Source organism: Balearica regulorum, chromosome 3 (genome assembly GCF_011004875.1).
Source record: "Balearica regulorum gibbericeps isolate bBalReg1 chromosome 3, bBalReg1.pri, whole genome shotgun sequence".
Lineage (NCBI taxonomy): Eukaryota > Metazoa > Chordata > Aves > Gruiformes > Gruidae > Balearica > Balearica regulorum.
In genome coordinates, this window is record NC_046186.1 from 118,585,676 (window position 1) to 118,605,490 (window position 19,815).

Here is a 19,815-nt window from a genome sequence, read left to right on the forward strand (position 1 = left end):
ATTCAGTCTCAAACAGGTTTCATTTAAAGGCTGTGCAGGATCAGTGGAAATGTATCATATTACACCAACCTAATTATATATTGCAATAGTCATTCAGTCAACCCCTATGTCAACTTACTGCATTAGTATATTATCACTGATAATGAAGTTTTGACAGTAATCTGAAACATCTGCAACAAGTACCATCAAAGCCACTGAATACAGAATAGCATTAACAGAATACTTCTTTTTTTTCCAGGGCTAACAACTTAATATAGTTCTGGGGTAAATGTCACATTAGAAATAACTGTAATTGTACATGAATCAACTTTCATGCCTATTGCTTGAACGGACATGAAATGGAATAATCTATAAATTCTAGCAGTACCCAAGCAATTTTTATGCAACAAAGCTGAAGCCTATCCATCAGGTCAAAGTCAAATGCTGAAGAGCACTAACAAGGTTAGGAAGCACATGGGAGTTACAAGAAGAAAAAAATTCCACTAAGTTCCATTGCAAAAGATAACAATTAAAAGGAAAATATCATCCACGTGTGCCCCAGCAGATCCTAATGGCAACTGTCTAATGAAAAAATAAATTCTAAAAATTCTAAAATTCTGTGTTCCTGTAGCTAACAAAGCTAAAAAGCTCATTTTAAAAAATAGGTCAAGTCTCTCATCTCCATGTAACAGTGACAGAAGCAAGTATTAAACTGGTTGATGTAAAAAGAAAGGGATTATCAGAACACTTATTTGCACACAGTTACGCAGAAAAAATCACCTCAGATGAAATTCAGCAGAGCCATATTACGTTGAGCAGAATACACAAGCAAACAACAGAAACAACCTGAAAACAATCTATGAAGTTTCCAAAAAAAAGAAATCAAAGAGGAAACCGCATATTTAAAAAGTAAAAACATGCAAAACTGAAAAGCTGGCTCACCAGAAACTATCTAGTTTACATGAAAATAAAAACGTTACATGCTGCATGCGATGGTCTTGATAACTTCATTTTAAGATATACCACATCCTGACTTGCTCAACTCTCATGTACTGCAGAAGGTAAAACAAATATAAACTGGCTTTTGGGTTAGGGCTGGAGATTAATTTCAAAATATGGAACCCCTGAATTGATTTGCACAGTAAAAATCACATTCCAGTGCCATTTAATAATGAGGAAAACTGGAAAAGATTATCTGACTTTTCTTGAGCACACCATGCCCAATTATATCTGTGGACACCATTTTCGTAAGTGCAAAGATACAGGGATTTAATAGTGTTAACAGTGCTACATTAGACATGAATGACATAGTTCCGTCAAACTAAGTCTTTGTGCTTAGACCCTATTTTTCTACTATTCTCTAATGTTGGGATGCTTAAATAGTATCACTTTGACCACAAACAGATACATGGAAAGAGGTCTCAAGTGTATGTTTCACTCATTCATACTCCTGCTACTTTTGTGCAAGGTATGACATCAGCTGCCATGTACCACAGCTACGCTTGGGGAATGCTTGGCTAATCTTAAATGACTTCTACTGAAGAAAATAAAACTCATTCTAAAGTTATTTGATTGTCCAAAAATTGCACTGCCCATTAAAAAAGGAATGACTTATTTCTGCTCGAACGTTAAGTCTCCAAATAGAAAAACTGAAACTGAAAACAGTAGCTCAGAATTATCTCATTAGTAGACGTATCAATCTCCTGAATCAAGTTTTGAGAAAGAGAACATGTGCGGTGTCCATGCTCTTTTCAGATATTACAATTCAAATCTTTAAATTACATTAGCGTGTGTATGCGTTCTTAGTTTCGTGTTCATCCAAAGGCATGCCGGGGTACTTCACCTGCTGCTGCATGCTGTAATTCAGCCAGCCAACAATGACTTGCATTTAAGTGGCACCCACAAAACAGCACTGCAGTGTGCCCCTCTAGGGGCTCCATCTTTAGAAAATGCTCAGTGTCCTATTTTCCATGTACATTGTGAAAAAAATACTTCATAACTTCCCCCAAACGACATGCTTCCAGCTTAGAGATTCAACACTCCAGAACTGGAACTTCAGATGTCACCAGTAGACACTCCTCTCCTCCCTCCCTGAATTCTTCCAGGAAAAGAACAAAACAAAAGACATGTAATTTCTGAGATACATCAGTCTGGAGGATATTCGTGTACCGCAGAACTCATTAACATCTCTACGATATTCTTCAATAGTTGCACTGCTCCATTTCAGAAGTAACATTTCTGGAAGGTATTTATACTATGTTAAACTTAGATCCCCCGAGCAATGCATTGAAGGTAATCACCGGTACATCTGTTTCTGTCATATTTAAATTCATAGCCTAATTCAATTGCAAATAATTAGCTATTTATCACCATGAAGTTCACATTATAAAATTAGAAAGGGCCGACATGATCCTAACCATTTAACGAAAGATCCAGGCCTTAATAGGAGGAAAGGGGAGAAAAACAAAACAAACCCTAGCAATCAATCCCCCAGTTAATCAAACACAATCAGTTCTGCTTGCCCATCATACCCCTGCACAACCCAAATCCCTTTGTGGTTTTTTTCACGGATTTACAGAATATTTTGCCATACATATCAGTTAAGTCCATCTTTCATTTTTATAGCCCGAAGAGGAGAATTATTTAGTCAAAATAACATGGGTACACAGCTCTTGTAATATTGTTGTGACCTCGGTTTCTAACACCTACTTCGGAACATTACTATAACTCAAGAACTTTTTTTCACTTGCAAGGACATCTTAATTATCCCACCCGTGACATGAATGTTTTTGGAAGATAAAGTCTGTAATTAACTTGTTGCCAAACAATATGTTTACGGTCCCTGAAGGTCAGTTCTTGTATAAAGACATAAGGACACTTAACTTCGGGCGATGTGCATTGTAACTGCCATCAAACATTAACCAAGTGGTCATCCATTACCCATAGCAGCAGCAATGCAGAGTATAAAGATATTCCAAGCACCATAAAATGGCTGTGTTAAAATAAACTTCTATTGAGGCCTGCAGGAAACAAGTACAACTAGAGAGACAGTGCTTGACCCATTGTAACAGGATTTGTTAGAAATTCCACTTAATCTCAGTAGTCAGTCAGTAGTGGGAGAATTTGCTCAAGACAGTCAAACGAGATTGCTTCTGCACTAAAGAAAGCTGTCTTTGCTGATTGCCCTTGTCAGGCGAAATCAAATTTTGAAACTGTTTTTAAAGATTTTACCAAAACAATTGTAAGGGCTCCTTGCGTCGCTTAGTTCTGAGTTTACACTAGAAATTTGCACACACCAGTTTGACTAAGAAATCTGTGATGTGCAAAGGTGGGTATGGGTGTAACAAGAGGTTTCATTAGCCCTGCAAAGCCACAAAAGGCAGCTTGGCACTCCTGGTACAATTCCTCTACCTAAGGAGCTCCCTGTTCCAGGCAAATGAGAAGGTAACCATGTCTGTTTAAAGATCTCCTATAATACATCAATTAGTTGTATAAAGGAGCTAGGAGAGGTACAAAGAGAAAAAAAAGAAGGACAAACAATGGAATAAAAAGGGAAATTATAATAAATATATGTAAATTACTTCTATGTTATTGTGCCCAGTCTCTGACTCACATCCTCATCATTATTCTGTATTTCAACAGGAAACCTAACAAACACTTGGCCCTGACTTTGCCTTACGCTCTGATTACAGTCAGAGACAGATAGAGTGAATGGAGGGCAAAGAAAAGCAGCTAAGAAAATCACGGAGGAATAAAATAATCTTTGTCCAACAAGGCAAAGCTCTTCTCCTCCTAAGCTCACAGCACACACTCTTCCACGTAGAGGAACAGGTGACAACTGAGAACGTGTGTTTCCCTCAAAGTGTTGGACAATATGGGAACTACTTGTGAAGAAATGGCATATGGAAGAACATAAACAAGGCAAACCAGCAAGAGTGAAAAAAGTAAACAGGAAAAAGAAACTGAGATGAGAAAAAAGGAAAAAAGGGAATCAATGAATATGCAAATAAGGGAGAGAAAGATTCAACTACAGAAGGGAAGACATTAAGAACTTAGAAAGAAATGAGAAATTAGGAATCCCAAAAATCATTGAACTTAAGAACTGGAAGAGGAGAGGGGAGTCTGGAGACATTCACATGCAGGTGTGGCCATTAGCACTTCAGTGAACCAGTAAACAAGACAGTTCTTTTGGCATACCACAGTCCATTAAAGAAGATATTTTGTATTTGTACCTTTCATGCAAAAGTAGTTGATTCACGGTCTCTGTTATTTGAAAAACTCATGTACGTCAGCACTTTAGATACTGGAATAGGTTGTTCGTGTTGAAACATGGACTATTTGCTGTTTTTCCATTGAGAAGAGATTAGATTTCAAATTCCCCACTTGGTTACCAAAAGCATTTCCATCAGCTGGAAACACTTTTCCATCCATTTTGCCAACTTTTGACCTATGCTAGTTTCTTTTGGAAGGTGAAACCAGTCAGGATCAGGCATGGATAAGCAATTCTCCACTGAGAGCATGTCAAATAGACACACAGCCTTCCCTGAGCCAAATGCAGCAAATGTGTATTTCTTGAGAACGGACGCTTACTCAGAGCTGTTCATATGGAAGCAAATAACAAGAACCTATGTCACTCTGCAGTTTTTCTTGTAGATGAGCATGGGCATCACACGTGCTATTCATTTTCTGAAATAATATTGGAGAGTGCTGTTTATACGCCGCTTATAGACCATCTAATTTAAAGAATGTAGCATATTAAAGTAATTGAAAAAGGCATTCGTTTCTGCAGCACAAAATGAAGAGTCTGATTACTAGACAAAATAACTGACATACTGTTACACTATACACATTTGCCTGAATACTATGGTATAATAAACCATTATATAATAAGAGAAGACCTCAGCTAATCGCAGCCCAAAACCAGCCAGTCTTATTCCTTCACTACTGTCAGTGATCCCCCTGAAGTGCCAGCCAGCTGCAAGTTGATTTTTGAATGAGCCCTCCCCTGTGTATGTGAAATGGAAGACAAAGATCTGTTGCTACGGCTGGCTGGCAGCTCGTGGCACCTCATACCACAGCAGTATTTATCTTTACAATACCACAGATGGAAGTACACCCAAGTCCTTTCTTGGGTTCTTCCCATCATTCCCCTTCGTCATCTGTCCACATTTTTTAATTAATTTTTTTTAAAACAGGTCATCACAAGTCCAGCTCTGATGTCTCTTTAATTTCCCAGATGATCTGCTGACTTACTTGTGGTTTGCAGGAAAAGAAAGCTTCCTGCAGGCTGGTTGCACCCAGCCTTGTTGCAGTGGGAGGAAGAAAATCAGAGCTGAAGTCGTTATCCCCTTCACCACCACCACCACTCTCCATCCTCTGTGTAAACTCTCTGACAGCATTCCCTCCTTATCTTCTTCTAGAGTGTCAAGCAAAATGAAAAGGTTAAACTTGAAGGCTTGTACATGGCCTTTGGGTTAGATATCTACTTTTTTAAAAAAGCCCTATGTACAGCAAAACATTTTTAAAATCACAGAAACATGAAGGTTCAAGGACTAAATTTGCTACCTTAGCTGAATTACATGCAGTCTAATACTGCTCCCCAGAGAAATATTTAATATTATACTTCCTAAACTGTCTACTGGAAGCTACCTTCAGAACCGAAATCTAGTTCTAGCATCCAACAACATGTTGCACGTGCAAATCCTCACTCTTTCAAACACCATAGTCCTTTACGTTGCTCTTCATACAAAACTACAGGGATACTAAAACTGGAACAGGTAAGCATTCTTAGCCTCAATCTGGTTAAGGCTTCCCTTTTTATTTTCTATATTTAGCACCTCCCCGTTAAATCCTCTTTCCCTCTTTCCCATACTCACATTTCCTTTTCTTACGCTAATGGCAGATACTTGGACAATCGAGCAGACAGTAAGAAGTGCAAACACAGTCCTGTGAAACCCTCTAACTAAAAAGCCCGCTGTGAAATGGACTCGCTGGGATCACAGGCTACCGCTCAATTTCATTCACAGTAAGAGCCACAGGTAAAGCTTCGCGTGAAAAAAAGAGCGTTACAAAATATTCAGCTTCCAGTGCTACGTGCCAGCAAATGTCCACTGGATGATGGATTGCCTCACAGACTGCCTCCATATGCAGTCATCCATGGCTCACCAGTGGTTTGTTACCCCAGGGTGAAGCCTACTGAACGAAGCAACTTTTAGAGTAGTTTGTAAGTCTTTGCAAAACATCAGCTTTTAGGCTTTCAGTCTTTTACAGTTAATTCAGAGGTATAGGGTCAAAAGATATGAGCCTTAGTTTTTCACCAACATCGTAAATGATCAAAACAACTCGTTAGCTCCGATTCATCTATTTGTCTAGAAACAAGTAAATGTCAGGAAAGGGGAAGTTCACAATTAAGGTCTGGCTATATTAACTCCTCATAATACCTGCTTGAAGATAGCATTCAAAAGCATTTTTGTAAGATTTAGCACTTGGTTTTCCATCCACCTCATTGAGATAGCATTGCGGAGAATTCATACAAAAGAACATTTATGTAGAAACACATATCTTTACGTTCAATGTTGTTCTATGAAATCATTTTGCAATTAGCTCAATTTTAAGGCAGAAAAATAATTCAACAGAAAATGACGCAGGATGACTGGAAGAAGCATAGAAAGCAATTGTGTTTGAACACATGTAGACATCAAGTCAGTGATCTACAACTCAATGGAAACCTCGTGTGCGGTTCTTTGTTGTCTTAACTGTTCCAAACACTGACAGTCTTAACATTTCTGCTGCATGAATTTTTGATCTCCCCTCAAAGAGAAACAAGGAAACCACCCAGTTTTCCAGCATGTACAGAGTAACTAAGCAATTCATATCATGATCGCACTGATAAACCCTCCAAATTTGTCCTCCCCATCAGTGAAGATCACTGAGGGAACCCAAACTGAGAGTCATTTTCGGATGCTTGATTTAGGTTACGTTCCTCTTTATTTGTTCAAGCCATAGCATGGATAAAGTAGCAAACCAGGTAGGGCACAGTGCGCAAAGACCACCTTCCACTACCGTGAGAAAAGGCTCTCAAATGAGGAAAGAGCTGTTACACTAATGCAATCTAAGTTAATAATAACAACAATAAAATGTTATACCTTTGGGTATTTTGAACGTGGAATTAAGTCATTTATTTAAAGTATCACGTAACAGCTCTAGAAACAATAGGAGCTTTATTTCGTTTTTTGATGTACGAATGAGTTTTGCATGTAGATACCTCGTGTCTTGCCACGTCATGACGGTGGAACAACAGCAGATACTTATCAGCTCAGCCTTAATTAATTTACTCCCAAATGAATACCGCATTTAGAAAGAAATAAATTATAATTTTATCCTGGAAGACCACTTCACACAAATTGGAGAAACTGTTACCTTATCTGATTTGTATCTATTCTCTAATCATGCAGAGACTTACTATAAAGGAATTTAAAATATTTCTAAAAATACCCAGCTGCTGTTACACATAAATATTGCATCTCCCTCTCTGGATAAAATGTTTCTGAGGGAAACTGCTAAGTTGCTTAAGGCTTGTTTTTCTTACATCTCACATGGACATGCCTCAAACACTCGCATCACTGTTCCGTCAAATTTTAAATCACCTTTGTGGAAGTATCTACAAATTCAACAACGTTCCACTGTTTTGTGTTCTGCTGTTTTGGTGTTTTAATTATTTTACTTCATATGGCAGAACAAAGTTTGACATTAGTACTGAATGTCATAAATCGTCACTTTAACAAAATGCATTCCCTTGAGGAGAGATAATACAGACCATATGAAAGTCCCTATTTGAGTCTAAAACCTTCTCAAACAATCCTAATTGTTTTCAGAAAGTCAATGGCAGGATTATGCTCTGAGGCACAGAAGAAGTGAGTGAGTTATATTTATATGTCAGCTCATTTTTGTTTGTTTTTTATTGTGGTGGAAGTTATTTAAAAATAATATGAGGAGTAAAAAATAAAGAATGAAATAGGAATTCAAGATTAATTCAATAGTGCTGACTCTGGAAAAAAAGCATGATAACATCGTGCTGGAGATGTACAGTTAACGTTGTGCTAGAAATGTACAATCCTTATCATTTTTCTTTATTCAAAACATTTTACTAAGGAATGGCCACATAAACGTCAAAACAAGTTTCACAGTAATATCTAGTGATTCAGCACGTCAGAAGCTTACAGAGACTTTACAAATACCAAAGCTTATCACGTTGCAATAAACTCCACTATGCTAATTTCTTAGAATGCTAATTGTTGCTTTTATAATGGCAAAATCAAGATACCATAGGTATCACTCTCTAAAGGGAACTCAGCAATCTGGTCTAATGGTTATTTGACTAATGAAAGTTAGTTTTAAGTTGGGACGGCAGAAATGGCACACTTGCATGACACAATTTCTACAGTAAGATAGGCTTATGCTTTGAATCTTACAGGGATGCACGTGGACATGGGTACTATGGACACTATGGTAGCAACAGGCACACACAGTCATCTGCAAAGGTTCAGCTGTTTTTCACGTCGTCTTAAGAGAGCTGCAAAGAGAAGGAAGTGGAAGTGTGCAATTCTTTAAAGAAATCAGTCCAACTCTTCCCATTGCTCTTGTCTATTCTTTCAATTTGTGTATCAAGAATATGCCAATCAGTCCCTCTCCAAGGATAAGCATGTCCTCCATCAGCTGAAGAGTGGCCATAGCAATAGATGCTCACTTTTGTAAACGTATTCCCATGCATTATCTCAACACTCTGCATTCTCTCTTCCATGTTTTCAGCTTATTTACAAAGGGAAGACTTGGTTATTGCCAACTTCTCTACTTTTCCCCCAATGCATTGTGAAAAGGACTTCTGTGCGATAAAAATCAGCACGGCAAAATGCAGATCTTTACGTTTCTCCAAAGGCTGTCTCTGGAAGGCACAACGCATTAGTGCCCTTGGTTTCACCTAGACCGCCTGCGTTTAGGCTACAGAACCACTCCAAAGGAGGGGAGGTGGACAGGAATGAAGGCAGATAGATTCTACTACTTTTTGGCTCGAAAAAGAGAAAGCCTGCAGTCCTATTGCTATAGACAAGTGGCCCACAAATCCTCCCTTGCTCTGCCCCAGGAGACACTCTTCCAAAGAACTGGCATCTATGTGCTGACCTAAGGGTAATGAAGACACTTCTTGAATGCTGGCCTGTGACACAGGTTTAAGTAGCCTGTGGGGTCCTGAGCTGCCCTTACCTCACCTGGGTGAATATAACTCACACTAAATTAATTTTCTCAGAGAGAGAAAAGAGAGAATCAATATTTATTCCAGGATCAAAATGCTTTTCGCTTAAAGAACTCAGCAGTGAAGAAAAATGAGGAGCAATCATTTTGTTCCCATGACAAACAAAAGCTTCCTTGCCAGTAGACACTGTATATTGACAATAACCTGTAAGCATCGTAGCACGCATAGTAATAAGATGGTATTTTGCTGCAGCGGATTTCTATCTTGTACACCCTATTTTTTGGTTCTAAGCAGAAATTTTAAAGAATTAAAATAGTGTATTTTCCATTAAACAGCATCATGAAAATAGTTACAATTAACAAACACTTAATTCCCCCCACCCAATCATCAGCTTTAACATGTCCCAATTTAAATACTGAGGCCATAAATAATGACTAAGAAATCATCAACTGATTCAAAATGCAAGGAACAGGAAATTTGGGGTTTTTTTTGAAACTATTATTTTATTTTATTGCAATTAATTTGGTGGCCCACCAAGCTACCACCAAAAATGTCACACCAAATTAACTTTCTTTTTATTAACCATGGCAGGTCAAATAATTAAAAAAACTGAAGGGGTCTGGGTAATGAGACTTAACTCAAGGACACTAATTTACAATGACACAGGTTCCTCCTTTCTGTATCACCTCACATACTTAGTAAGAAATCCTTGAAGGGTCAAATTCTTATGTCATCTAGAAATGATTCTGATCACCCTCCCTCTGAACTGTATTCATTTGGCTACTAATACAACTTCCAGTTTTCACCCTGTCACATCAACTTGGCATTTAGTGGCTTGATTCTGTTTCAAAAGATGTCATAAACCATGCTTGTCATCACCTGCTGCATTACATAGACCTCAGCGGGAACTATGTCACAGGCCAAACAAAACCAGCTTTTGTTAGCCACCCACTGATTGCCACACGTATGAACGGTTCTGGACCTCCAGTTTATAAAATGGCATAAGTTGGTATTTAATCAATCTAAAATGTTCGAGTGAACACCAGCTCTCTGTAGTTTTTGGCCTATTTCTGAATAAATTTTAAACACTTGTGACAGCAGTGTTTCCTCGATCTATTTCTTTCCAATAGTCTTTAATCAAACCAAACCAAATCCTGTATGTACCATTGCACCATGATGCAGCATGGTTCTTCTCTTTTGGATTTTGTGGCTATTTCTGACTGCTCTTTTATCTCATTTTTTCAGAAAAACAGCACCTGTAAGACTGATCAGTGAAAATCAACAGCAACAGTGATGCAATAACTTGCTCTTCAGCAAGGGTAAGACTGAGTGTAGGCTCACACTATCCGCTAAGTACAAAGTAATACCCAATCCTAAAAGTGATAATCTGATATTACAATACTGGACATTACAAAACAGTTATTAATATGGATTGAGAAGACAGTGAAAACAAGATTAAAATGCAATCAGAAGTGTTATTTTATTTGTTTTTACAGGGGTTTTATTGAGGGTCAGGAAAACCCCTGAGCTGAAAATAGGTGGAGATTAAGAGAACACTTTAGAAAAGCATAATCTATGCTTGCTCTGTTCCCGCACTCATTTCTAGTCATTAGGGGATGTGTTGCTTTTTTTTTTTTCCTCTTCTTTTTCTTTTTACACCATTCTAGAAACACAGCAATAGCCAGCTTCATGCACGGAGAGGATGGCGTAAGCTCCTAGTACATTTCCCAGTCCCCAAACTCATTTAATGTAAAATCCTCAAGTTGAGGACATAACAGATATTAAACTGATAAAAACATATGCTACACTTGATCTTTGCCAAAAGGTCAAGAAGCAAACATGAGTCAGCAGACTCGATGGTTTCTTGGTCTAACTCAGTGAGCACACTGAGACTGAATCATCGTAAGATTTTAACACCGCAGTAGCAACAATTATGTAGTTTTATCCTCAGATTTATTTCAAGAAGCTGCAGACAGACTACAGACCCCAAATAACTCACTCCAGGATTTCAATAAGCTCATGATTTTGCACACACAGTAACTGTTCCAGGACAGGAACTTGGGAAAGCTAACGATGACATGTCCAGCCTCCCAAAATATTCCAGTCTTGGTCTGAATATTTCCTCTATGGTAAACTAAATAAAAAGAAAAAAAACACCCAAAAAACTTCCCTCTAACCTCCTGCTGCACCCCTACCCCCCGCCCCAAACACTTAAACAATCTTCTGGTTTCTGTATCATTATGGAGTTATTTTAGAACCTTCTCCCCATGGATTAAGAGAGCAACACATCTCCTCTACAGAAACTATTTCACAAAATTCTAAAAAATTGAGGAACTTTTTAATAAATAACGTACTAAGGACAGAACTACATACTGCAGTGCATTTTCTTAATGCTTGCTGGAGAAGAATTCATTAGAGAATCTTACACGCTAATTCAAAGCCTACATCTCAGTCTTGCCAAAGCCTGGTTTTTAATTACTCTGTATCAAACTCCCAATAAATTAACACAGAAAATGTCCACACACAAAGAACACTAAGACAATAATGCTAAAGCCTCAAAAAATCATCCCTGTGCGTGGAAACTAAAAATGTCTTTTGAAGTTAATGTGTAATAACAAAAGACGTTTGAGTAACTTGGAACAAGACAACAATTTCTTAAAAATTATTTTCATTATCAAGAACACTTTGTAAACAAGCTTAGAAACCTTTTTGTTTCCCACTAGATTTTCAATCACTCATTATAATCACTAAGAATTTATAAGAATAGAATGGTAGCTCAAAAGTAAAAGGAAATGTATTGTCATAGCAGAAACACCCAGCTAATATACCGATGCTGGTGTTCCAAGCTGCGCAAGAGAGCCAGCCAACTATAACCTAATTGTTTTACTTTCAATACAGAGTATTCAGTGAATCAGTATCTGTAAATCTACTGGATTTTAATGAGTTAAAATATTTGAATCGCATAGCTTTGTTCTTTAGTTTAATCACCTTTCCTAAGGCTCTGAACGACATTTAAGCATGTGCTTAATTTGCTACTGAAGTCAACAAAACTTTCGGTGAATACTGGAAGTTAAACATGTGCCTAATGGGATTTACTGGATCAGAATGCATAAAAACCACTATGAGCAGTCAAAGCCCAGAGGCATCAGTCAAGTCCACCCTGAGTTTCCCTAAAGATACAGGGCCTCCAAAACAAGAAGGAAAATTTTATAATTATTATGACATGTCTATCTACTGTACATCTGTATTTCTGAAATACTTACACAGCAAAACACATACCAAATTTTATAGGCCTTTAAAGTAGAAGGAAAAAAAACCCTTGAATTTATCCTAGAATAGTAACTGGAAGCTTTTGTGGACTTTTGTTTGATATCAGTAGTTCAGCAATACCCTTTGATGTGAGGCAACTGTTGATTTGTCTCACGTTTCCTCCAAAAAGAAAAGGTAGTACAATTAAAATGGTTTGATTGGGGGCAGGAGAGACTGGAGTTAACATGTATTTTAGCTATCTATTTCTCTGTGAAAAAGAAGGACTGTAATCCAATATTAGCATCTCACTTCCTCGATCATTCAGGCACACTGCGTAATCCTCTCAAACCTGCCTATGAACATCTGCATTATACCAGATGATACTCATTCTTAGATTAAATTAAATTAAATTACCTGCATGCCTTTAAGCCCCCTTTTTATTACCAAAGACTACCATTTCTTCCTAGCGCAGTGGAGTTTAGTTTAACAAACAACAACTCGATGATCTTTGAACGCAGCGTATAAAACAGAAAACCGTTCTTTACTATTTTGTGTGACATTTAAATGGCTTAGGTGAACATTTAATTGAATTGCAACTAATAAATATTTTCCTTGACAGTAAATACTACAAAAGGATTTGACTCCAAGAGAAAAAATTCTTCAGATTCCACATTCACTATAAATGTTCAAATCTGACTTAGCAGTATTTTAATTCTTTCTCTTCTAGCTTACGTGGAGGACTTGGTCCTGACATCAAATGTCAGAGACTTTTTTTTTTCTGCCCAGAAGAACTAACACAATATTGGAGAAATGTTTAGCAATGTCTCTTAACAATATACTATCGCCAATCCTTTCCTTAATATACTGTCAAAATCAGCAAATCTGTTAAAGACAAAATTTTGCAAATTTAAATTTTGAACATAATGGCAGTCATTAGCATGGAAGGAGTTAATCTTCCCCACTCTTTTTAAGAGTAAAAAAAGGCTAGGAACAGCTGTCACTCAGGTGATGAATACAAGCTGCCAGCCTTTTAAACAGCAGGTACAGCATTTGAGCTCTGAATTAATTAGCATTCGGAAAGCCTAAACACCGCTTGATAACTCCGCAAGATAATTTTTGTCCCTTCCTGCAAATTAATACTGCTATTAAGATGAGCAAGGACACAATGCAGATCGGAATTGTACCCATTAAACAAAGTTTCACAAATAACAAATTAGAGGTTCTAGCCAAGAATGCATCAAGTCAAATTAAGCATTGCTGCAAATAATATACAGGAATTTGTCTTCTCTGTTTCACGGCATTCACAAAAACACATACAATATGAATTCCTGTGTAAATGCATGAAATGTTTTCTGCATATAAGCACAGGTTTCTTAAAAGTTCAAGTTTCTAAATGTTTAAATAGTGGCTTTGTCTCATAAGCATTTGGGCTACTTCCATACAAGAGCCCCTTTTACCATATGCACGCACACTGAAACGACAAGTTAGCAAGGCCTCGGAGATTATAGTTACAACATCTTCAAAAACAAGGCCTCCACCAAACGCTGCTGCAGCACTGCATCAACGTCTACACAACCCGGTGTGAAAAACCTTCCTCCTGTATATATCATTTCATTTAAATGACAAGCATATTTTAAAAAGCACAAAAATGATTGATATCAGAATTTAACGATGCTTAATAAGTGGCCATCTGTCAACAGTCAAGGAGTAAAAAAGAAGCACATTATTATTTCCCAAAAGATTAGAAATATTGATGCTAATTAAAAGGCACATTATCATTATCTGAAAGTAACGTCTAAACACTAATCAGACTTCAGGTCCAGCAAAGGGGAAGGGGGAGACCTACGGATACGAGCGTTCCCCAAATGGGTCATTTGAGTTGGTAATCTCTAAACTGGTGTTACGATAGCGTACAGATCGGAACTTGGCAAGTAGCGGGGAACCCCTGACTGGGTGGACAAGCAATTAAACCTTGACTTGACATATGAAAAGATTATTTATTTTAAACTCAAGCCTTTAGAAGAAATCTTTGGTACATTTTTACAAAGAATTGCAAAAGAAAAGAACTATGCTAAACGTGGCATTTCACTATTTATTTTTTTTCCAATTTTCCATACACAGCCATTTCAAAACAAAATAAAACTTGGCATCGCGGTGCCCAGACATATGATTAATTGCACCATACTAAACTGCAATGTACTAGGTATTTTTAGCCGAGCAATGGATTGATGTCATATGCGCATAAGGGACTGGCATGGCTAGTTATGACAAACCCACACGCACAGGAACAATACCTGCAACGCGGTGTCTGTGAAGCACTTTCAACTATTTGGGCCTTTAAGAACTCCCTTCGGGGGTTCGGGGCTGCTTTGGCTCCCCATGCTGAGTGCTATGGAGGGAGAAGATACGTAAAGGTAGGTGGTTCAGGCTGCTGCTGATGTTTGCCTGGAGCTCTGCCTTCGACATTAATAGGCAGTTTATTACCTTTTAAAATGTGGTATTTATTGACATTTTCATAATTCATCTTGATCAGAACCTCTTTTAAGCAAACAGACCTGCGCTAACCTCAAAATCCATGCTTCATGTTTGAACAGAAGCTGCCAGCAGCCCATAACGTGCTTTTTGTCTTAGTATGTAAAAAGCTGACAAGACTCTTGGCATTTATTGCTTGCAGAGAGGCAAAGTTCTAGGCCGTTGGCAAATGTTTCCCTGCCCTTGGGATACAGGAGATGTGTAAGCAAGATAGGACTGATCCCACCTCCCACGTCGTGGAAACTACATGTACAGTCCCGGGTATAGCAATACTGACTCTCTGAGCCTTGCTCATCAGTTTACCGACTTTACGAGGCCAACGGACAAGTTTTGTGCTACCAGAGGAAAGGGACAGGTGAGTGGTGCAGCATACTCGAGCGCTGAAGATAAGCAAAGCACAAACCCAAAGTAAAAGGCATACTGAGAATAGCTGGAGAAAATAGGGATGGGAGAATCGCACTGGAAGCACGGAAAAATGGCAAAGTGAAAGAGTCACAGCCATGGCTGCAGAAAAGCACACCTACCTCAGCAATCGGGGCCCAGGGCCATGAGTACCCACACATAATTAAGACCAGTCATTTTTTTGCACTGTATTTTTAACAGCAAACTTTTTCACCTGTAACTGCCACTATCAAATTACCATCTCCACAGTGCAAAGCCACCTCTAGTCTTCCTCCTCAGGTCAAAGAACCCATTCATCACCGTCGAGTGAAGCATATTTCTATTTTTACTTGTCATTTCCAAACCATCGCTTCACACAGGTGTGACCTCTGATCCTGATTTTCCTTCGAACACTCCCTTGCCATACTCTCACAGTCCTCCATTATCTCTTCCTTAAGAAATATTAAAAAACTTAAGAAAGATGTCCCTGGTTTTGATTACCCTATTCCAATCTAACTCCTTGATCTTCAGCATAAACACTTCAATCATTCTGGCATTTTCATTGACTCAAATTAAATGCAGAGCCAGTAATTATTTCACAATCCCCTTGCCCTTTCATACACAGGTCTTCTGCCTTACACAATGACAAAGTATTACCTCCCTGATCCTTAAACGGTTCAGATACTTCAGATACGCTTTGGATATGAATCTGACACGAGGGGACTCTTTAAGTAAACCTTGTGAGGCTTACCCAGTCCTAATTATTAGCAATTACAGTGCTTTGCTAACGTTGAGCTCCAATGCTCAAACACGATGTGAGCCATATAACCATACAATTGTTCCACTGATTAACAGGTTCCTCGGGCAGATCACGAGCCCTAGGTACAAGATCCACCGTATTTTGCAGCCTTCTAAACGTAAATTCAGTGGAGCTGAAGCCAAAAGGGAAAATCACAGTACTGTGTAGGTAAATTTGAGACAGGAGGCTTAGACAGACAAACAGAAAGGAAAAAATACCATCAGTATCCAGTTTTACTTATGTTCTTTACTTCCATATTCACTACATTTGTTTTAAACTATCACTGAATTCTTTATTCTTTGTGCTTCACAGATTTGCCTTCTGACTCTGTGCAACTGTTGTACATTGTATAGCTGTCAGAGTAGAAGTGGAATGTATTAAAAGCTGGATAATTGTAAGTTGGGGCATATGGCACTAAGGAGAATGTAGGAGTTGGTGGGAAGAAGGGGGTTTTGTTTTGATTTTTTCAAGAGTCCGGATATGACTAAAGCTTTTTCCGGTGGGCAAAGAAAATATCCCTTGTTTCTCTGTTTCTCCACAATTTGAAAAGTTGTCTTTTTTTTTTTTGCTTCTTTTTTTTTTTTTTGGGGGGGGGGGGGAGAGGAGAGGAGAGTGGGGAGAGAAGAAGAGAGGAAGGGAAGTTTGACATTAATTCTAATTTACATGAAAAATAATAAATTTTCCTTCTGGTTCTCTTCTTCTGTCCCAGGAAAATACATTCTCAAACAGCATGCATTACATTGAGGGTTTTTTTGGTTTTTTTTTTTCTTCAAAAAAAGCACAGAAATGAGCTAGCTGCTGTGTAAACATGTCAGACTTCATAGCTCACATGCATTGCAATGACCAGCACAGTTCGCTCTTCTCAAAGGTATTGCTTCAAGCTGATTGCTGACTCAAGACAAGAACACAACTCTGGTCATAGTGAGATTCTGAGTATTTTCTCTGCAGCTGCAGGGTATAGAGGCTTTTCTGTTTGTTTTGCTTTTTTTCCCCTTTTTCATATGAAACCTCAGATTCTGAAGTACAGTTTGGCAGCACCAGACTGAATTCGCTGCCAGTTTCCTAGGGTACAGAATCTCTAATAACACAAAGCCCTGACTATCTTCTTGCCCAATAAATAATCAAAATTTTGCACCACGATCTGCCTTAAAAATATGACTTCTTGTTTTTTATCTCTCGGTTGCAGCCAATCCTTTCTGTCAACGGGGTTTCATCTGTAACAATTCTGCCTGTGACATGTTAGGTCCCAATGCATCTCTGAACAAATCCCCACGCACGGCATGGTTCACAGAGCGCGCAGGTTGCAAAAAGGACCGCAGAGACAGAGCCTCTCTTCTCTGATGGGATCAGAAAGGCTGCGCTTTCACATGGAAGACACTCATCAAAGGAGAAGACGGGAGAGACAGCACGCTGTCAGGGAAGTCCAGGCTTACGTATTGCATTTTAGGTGCATAAGCAGAACAGAGTATTCATGGTATTTGTATTCTTGAGCACCACCTCTGTCGGGCTGAATTATTGGTCAGGTGTTTATTGCTGTCACGCTGGAAAGCTGACCCAGGCGATGTTTGCTTCATACTCAGCAATTTCAAACAGCTTTTTTCTAGGCTTTAAGGGCTAGCATTGTGTAACTCGCTCTCTAGGACTGGTCCTTCCTTTTCTCCTCCCCTCTCCTGTCCTTGCTTCAATTTTACGCTTGTTCACTTTGCCCAACGCATAAAAAGAAAGCCCACAAGACAGCAAAAACTGGACAAACGTTTTTGCCAGCAGTGAATTATCAGAGGCTTCCCTTGGTTTCGCAGAAGGAATAAAGGGAATAAACGCAGTGAGAGCTATTTGCTCTCCCCACTTATTCGTTTCTTTTTAAAACCTGCCTGGCCCCTCTATCAGGAGCAGCCTGCATTTAACGTGCAGTTGTGGAGGGGAAGAAGGTGACAGACACCAGCGTCCTCTCCTGCTTACTGCGGCATCCTCACCGAACTCTCTTGCAAAATGCCGTTGCGCTGTGTGGCTGCGTTCTCAGGGAAACAGCTCCACTTTCATCTCATCGACAAGTGTGTTGCTTTTGTGTGGCAAGGTTTTGGTAGCGGGGGGGCTACAGGGGTGGCTTCTGTGAGAAGCTGCTAGAAGCTTCCCCTGTGTCTGATAGAGCCAATGCCAGCCGGCTCCAAGATGGACCCGCTGCTGGGCAAGGCCAAGCCAGTCAGCACCTCTGTGATAACATATTTAAGAAAAACAGTTAGAGAGCGCTTTTGCAGCCAGAGAGAGAGGAGTGAGAAGATGTAAGAACATCTGCAGACACCAAGGTCAGTGCAGAAGGAGGGGGAGGAGGTGCTCCAGGCGCCGGAGCAAGATTCCCCTGCAGTCCATGGTGAAGACCATGGTGAGGCAGGCTGTCCCCCTGCAGCCCATGGAGGGAGGATGAGGGGGTGTAGAGATTCCACCTGCAGCCCGTGGAGGACCCCACGCCGGAGCAGGTGGAGACACCTGAAGGAGGCTGTGGCCCCGTGGGAAGCCCGCGCTGGAGCAAGCTCCTGGCAGGACCTGTGGACCTGTGGAGAGAGGAGCCCACGCCAGGGCAGGTTTGCTGACAGGGCTTGTGACCCTGTGGGGGACCCACGCTGGAGCAGTTTGCTCCTGAAGGTCTGCACCCCGTGGAGGAGACTCACGTTGGAGAAGGCCGTGAAGGACTGTCTCCCGTGAGAGGGACCCCACGCTGGAGCAGGGGAACGATGAGAGGAGTCCTCCCCCTGAGGATGAAGAAGCGGCAGAAACACCGTGTGATGAACTGACCGTAACCCCCACTCCCCGTCCCCCTGTGCCGCTGGGGGGGGCAGAGGTTGAAGCCGGGAGTAAAGTTGAGCCCGGGAAGATGGGAGGGGTGGGGGGAGGTGGTTTAAGATTTGGTTTTATTTCTCATTCCTCTACTCTGTTTTGCTTAGTAATAAATAAGATGAATTCCCTCTCTAAGTTCGGTCTGTTTTGCTCGTGATGATAATTAGAGAATGATCTCTCCCTGTCCTTATCTCGACCCGTAAGTTTTTTTTTTCATTGCACCTTTTCTCCCCTGTCTAATGAAAGAGGGGAGTGATAGAGCAGCTCTGGTGGGCACCTGGCCCTCAGCCAGGGTCAACCCACCACAACAAGGGAACAAAAAGTGTGCTTAAATTTGCTGTAGGGACCCTTAACACCTAGAGGGGTCATTTCTTCCAGTTATCTGGGATTTCAAACCAGTTCCCACACGTGTCTCTGGGCTTCTCTGATATCTTCTTGTCAAGCCAAGAGTTTCAGTTCACTCAAAGACCGAAAGCGCTGAAAAAGCTGCTCTTGGTGGGTGCCAAACTGCTAATAACTGAAGAGATTACAATGGCCATGTAATCAAAAATTACTGGTATTCTGGTTTCATCTTTTGAGATGTCTGAGAAAAAGAGTATGCCTCTGGCGTGTATACGTGCACACAGTTCTCTACTAGTGCGAAACCATGTAACTGAGGGTACTTTGAAAAGATGTCTCTATATTCTGTTACTCTGTTCTCAGATCAAATAGATGGCACAGCAGAACTGACACAGCTAAGCACAGCGACAACATTAGCTCACATACTGCATCATTTTATATCTCACCAAATAAAAAT

The 19,815-nt window shown here is 39.7% G+C and overlaps 1 protein-coding gene and 1 non-coding gene across 2 annotated transcripts in view; both read right to left on the minus strand.

The window, feature by feature from the left end:
- The window catches only part of MACROD2 (mono-ADP ribosylhydrolase 2), an 889,996-nt gene that overhangs the window by 470,389 nt on the left and 399,792 nt on the right, over nt 1-19,815 (minus strand). The gene's annotated exons all lie outside the window — the stretch shown is intronic.
- LOC142601460 (U2 spliceosomal RNA) lies at nt 10,875-11,064 on the minus strand. The gene has a single exon (XR_012835022.1). It is a non-coding gene; the product is annotated as a U2 spliceosomal RNA (small nuclear RNA).